A 5,345-nucleotide genomic window follows, 5' to 3' on the forward strand; every position below is an offset into this window, starting at 1 on the left:
CCCTCCATGCAAGCATATGGACAATTAACAAAATGGCTGGGGAACTGCAGTGCCAAGGCTCTGGGTTTTAAAGTGGCGAACATGAAAAAGAGTCGCTTTTTTTCCCCCTGGCTGTGAAAGATGTGGCTGTTGTGTCGAGTAAATTAATGTGGTCTACTCTGGCCACGGGCTGTTGAAAAAAGGTCAACATCACAAATTGTTATTTTGTTATTTTGCTCGTTTGAGCTGGTGGCAATTAATTCATTTTGTCTGACTTCTCCAAATTTAAACTTATCAGGAAAAGGTTGACTGTTTAAAAATCTGTTCTTGTTTGCTTCGCCCCCATAACAATTTAGCTCTCAATGCAATTATATTCCCCAAGAAAAAATAACACACACACACACACACACACACACAAAACGACATCTTGATTTATCAGTCGTCCTCATAATTATGTGCATTAGTGCCACCAGCAGTGTTGTGCATGAACGAGTTCAAAAGAACGCGTTCATTGAACACGTTCATTTTTCTGTGAACGCTGAACTGAACGCAACACATTTGTAAATAATGAATTTGAACGTGAATTCGCTCAGATTATGGGAAATGAACGACGAACGTCACTGTTGATGTCCAATTAAAAGTTGCAGAATTTATTTTGTCCTGAGAAGTCGAGTGACACTAGAAACAGTATAGGCTATGTCGTTGTCACACTCACTGCCCACGGGCGCCACTCCTAAACTACAGCTTTGCACTACTACATTACCCATGATCACGTTACGCATGATGCATTGTACACAGAACCGCTGCTATGTGAATGCAATCGCGGAAAGATTCTGCACTTGTCAGTGATGATAGAGGGATGCATAACGTGTTCAAAGAGCCCTATACAGTATGTCACTGAACAGTTCCATCGCTGCAGGTAATGCAGCAGGCAGCCTCCTCCATACTCCCGGTGTAAAAACTACACTCTTCTGCTGTCAGGCATGCACAGCTGACGCATTTATTATTAATTATTAATAAATGCGCGGCCGCATTTATTAGGCGTCGGCTATCTGCCATAGACCTAAAAGAAATGTATCTGCCCAGCGAAATAAAGCCCAATTTACGGACATTCTCAATTAGATTAGAACAACAGGTGGCTGTAGCCTATATTCCGTCAGAAACAGATTTTCATTCATATGAACTGAATTTGAACTAGTTCAAAATTAAAAATGGTGAACTATGAACGTGAACAGTTCACTTTGCACGTGTGTGAACTGAACTTTGAACTAGTTACTGAAGAGTGTGAACGTGCACAACACTGGCCACCAGGCCTCTCGTTTGAACCAGGCTGCCACAGCTTCTCACCCCGATGGCTGGAGAGATATTGCTACCATCTGAAGCAGATGTGGCAGAGCCCAGTATGATTTTGCCTCGCCTGGGACCCATCCAAGCCATTTCTCTCTCATCCCTGATTGGATCTGAAACTCACATAATGCTCTCCTTAGGGGGTCTGGAGAGTGGTGAAGACACCACTATCAGCAACATGGCCTCTTTTGAAGACATGCAATTTCACAGATTTGCATGGAGGAGGTCTAGATCAAACATCTGACATTTGAAATTAAAGATAGATCTTCGGATTGGCATTTGAACAGCTTGTTGTACTGCAGTGTTGGAGCTGTATATGAATTATCATGACTATTGTTTGTGAGGAATAACGAGTTTTTGCAGTAGAAGCTGAATTGATCGTATAGTCTATGTTTTTACTGGAGGAAAGCTGGTCAATTCCTCTAAGGTTTCAAAAGCGTAAACAAGGGTTTAATGTCGCAGTGGAGAGAGTAGTTAAAGGCGGTCTAAGCGATTCTGGGTAACGTTACTTCTTCTGACGTTCAAATAAAACAGAGAGCTAGCTCACCCCTCCCTCCCGTGCAATTGAAACTCTCCTAAATGTGCATCTTGTCTGTGATTTGCTGGAACAGTTTATGTTTTTATGGCCCAGGTTGTTTTTGTAGCTGTTTTTGAAGCCTTGGCTGTCCACAGAGACCGTATTTTTCAGTCTGTGTATTCAGGGGATAGACAGCTAGCGGATGGTGAGGTGATATTTGCTGTAAGTGACAAAAAAATGTTTTAGCCTAAAAAACACATCGCTGTGACAAAGCTTAGAGCAGCTTTAAGTTGTTTTGGGTGTATTTGCCTTATGGATTTTTGTCCAGTGTCAATCTTGGAGGAAGAAATCCCAGTTCTTGAATATGGAGGACCTGACCATTTCTCTCTCAAGTTACCTCAGTTTACATAGGAATGTGTTTGCACTGTTCCATATCAAAGACACTAAAACAAGGCTGAGTCTGAGTAATTCTAACAAAAACAAAGCATGGATTAACAGCCACCTTTTGTTGAATTGGGACATTTACTCAAATTGATTAGACTGAATTCTCCATTTATGCAACAGTACAGCTCCAATGATTCTTTTCCATTTTGCAAAGGCGGCTGTCTGGATCGCTGTATTGTTCTGAATAAAAATATATACATTTCTGAAACTCTAATAACAGAGCTGATTTGCAATTATATGGGTGGTGGTAATGGTTCTTCGTCGGCCCTAGCAGATGGAAACAGTGCCGAGCTGCAGGTCTTAAATGGCCTAATTGTGTTTTCCTGACGTTTTTAGAGAAATGGGAATTGCAAAATGGAATCGTGCCAGCCCCACTCGCTTGGATGCTAATGGTTCATCTGCCGAGGGTTCTGAACTGAAGGTCATAATAACAGGAGTCTGCAGTGCATGCTCAGGGGATAAAGTGTAGGCAGCTCAGCTTGACTTGAGTGTGTGTGGTTGGTAGGCTATCCTATACATATCAGATAGCTCGCTGTCTGACTGTGTGGTTGGATTGGATCATGCTGTTATGTCACAGTAATGCAACAATTTGTCACTGCACAGTTATAATTATGCCCTTGACAAATATAATTCCAAGGTCATTATAGTGTAATAAGATGCTTAAGCTTGCCAGGGGAGTGAGCCTACAACCAGCACTTGTATCGAGACTGTTACCATAGGATACTATTTTTAGTCTGGCAACAGTGTTGCACTCACCTTCTGAAATGAGCTGGTTTGTCTTCGCCTCTGTTTACCTTTGTCCCCTATCTTAGTGCAGTGTAACAGTATGGCCTCAGGGCTGTTTTTTGGGGCTGTCTGTAACCATCACCGGCTGTTTATGTGTGTCCGTGAGCTATACGTTAATCGTGGGTTTCCCAGAATGCCGCGCTGCCTCGTGTAGTTTTTAGCCAGCGAGCTGCTGCAGCTGCACGAGCGCAATACGGGGACACTTTTACCGGAGTCAGCAGCAACTGCACCGGGAAACTGCAGCACATCACCCCGCGGAGAGAACACGGCACGAGCGGTAAATGCAATTATTCTATGGCAGTATTTTCATAATGCTAGAACGTTTAAATGTCAAGCGTGCAATTATTATTGGTGGCGTTCGCTCTTAATAAACAAAAAGCCGGCATTGCATCAGTTTAAGTCGACTAGATGACGGGGCGACTGTCCTCTCTGAAAAATACTGCCTAGGTGTGTGGTTACTGGAAAGGTGTTGGGAATAGCGTCACACTAGGCTACTACACGAGAATTTGTTTGTCGATGCTGCGCTTTACTTGCAGAATGGTTACATATGAACCAGCAGAACCACATTTTGGTAGCATAGCCTTCTAGATTTATGGACTTCATCATAATAGTCATTGATTAGAGACAACATGACTTGGCGGTTTGGTGTGAGAAGTTACAGGTTACTTCCTCTGTGCATGTAGTTGATATGGAAGACGTGCGTCAGGATTAGGCTACTTTTGTCCTCTGCAGCCCTCTGTTCGTCCCGATAACTTGAAGGTGCCTATCGTGGGTATGACAGTTATGACTTGGCTATCCTGAAGTTCACCGGTTTCAGCGAGATGTTGTTCTGCAATGCGGTGGGTGTGGCCTGGCCAGTCTCTCTACTACGGGATCCTGTCTATGCGGCCACCGCGTGCCCTCGATTACCCGTCTGATGGTGCGATTTTCCACCGATCACGTCATGTTGGGTCTTGAGAACACATGCCGGTTCGGAACTTGCCGTACATCATCATCATCAGTAGCAATACTAGGTCAGGATGCACCGCTGCTTTCCTCCTCCACTACTGGTGGGGCCTGTTCAAAAGCTGCTGAAGCATAAATCATAAGGGAGGGAGGATGATAAAATATTGAGAGTGCAGTCTCTTTCTTATCGGGTGCATCTCTGGCACCTCCAAACGTACTCAGTGATTTTATACTATCAATTCCTGTGTGCTATGTCTATAGTCCTAGGAGAAGGCCTCTGGCCTGAATGAAGGATATGGCTTCATACAATTCTTCCTATAACCAGTCCTACTTGTAAATATATCAAGAGATTTATTTTCTTCTCAGTGAGAAGGTTGTTTTTATCAGCCAATTATCCTTAAACTTCATAAGCTTGATATGCTCTTTTATTGTCTGTAATTTCACAGTGACACTGCATATTTATGCTATAAATTATTCATTGTAAGGCTTACTCTATTGGGACACAATACTGTAAATGTACAGTAGTTCCTCTTAAGCGAGCTACAGTAGGATACAGTAAGAACAGTGATTGCCAGTAGGCACATTTATGACATTGCAGTTTTAGTGGACTGTCCATGATGTTAACATAGCAGCATGCTGGCGGATTATCTGATTGTGTTGCTGGCACTGGGGTCTTATTAGAAATGCAGCTCAGGTCACACCCAAGTGAGTCAGTCTGAGGACACTAATATGGCTACCGCCACAAGGACCGCACCCACAAACCGTGTCCGCCAGAGACTGATTTGCTACCAGGAGATAATGTGTGAATGTAGGTAGGCTGGAGTGTGTGTTTACGTTAACCATCAAATTGCTGGGTTATTTTTGCCCTTGCTTGAGGCATGGCAGTAGACATTTTATTAGATTGGCTTGACATCTGATCTACCTCAAGTCTTAATTGGAAAGACATTGTCCTAACAGGCCAAATTTAAAGTAGCCTATCTTATCAGTGACAAGTCATGCATGACCAGTCAGCTGAAAACTGTAAAAACTGCATGTCTTGAAACTGTATTGGTGAATTCAAGGTCCTTTGATTCAAGTACTTATTTCATTTCATACAGTGATACAGTAGGCTATTTTGATTAAGATACTATCTTCAGATTGTTATTGTAGTTATTCAATCTCATTTTCTCCCCTCTATGAAATCTAGGCCAGACTAATGGTTGACATATTGCCTTGATCTTATCATTAGTAACCACACGATTTTCATCAGTTGCTAAGTCCATTCTCTAATGGAGCATCACCCATGTGCTGTGCTGCTTTGTGAAGCATTTGGTGATTGTGGAGGCGC

The 5,345-nt window shown here is 42.9% G+C and overlaps 1 protein-coding gene across 4 annotated transcripts in view; it reads left to right on the plus strand.

Annotated features, from left to right (window-relative positions):
* Positions 1-3,192: 3,192 nt before the first annotated feature.
* Positions 3,193-5,345, plus strand: part of epb41l3a (erythrocyte membrane protein band 4.1-like 3a) — a 52,407-nt gene continuing 50,254 nt past the window's right edge. For all 4 annotated transcript variants that reach the window (XM_062520807.1, XM_062520809.1, XM_062520810.1 and 1 more), the window contains exon 1: positions 3,193-3,350. The gene's annotated coding sequence lies outside the window, so the exon portion shown is untranslated. The remainder of the gene's footprint in view (positions 3,351-5,345) is intronic.

Source organism: Sardina pilchardus, chromosome 19, assembly GCF_963854185.1.
Source record: "Sardina pilchardus chromosome 19, fSarPil1.1, whole genome shotgun sequence".
NCBI lineage: Eukaryota > Metazoa > Chordata > Actinopteri > Clupeiformes > Clupeidae > Sardina > Sardina pilchardus.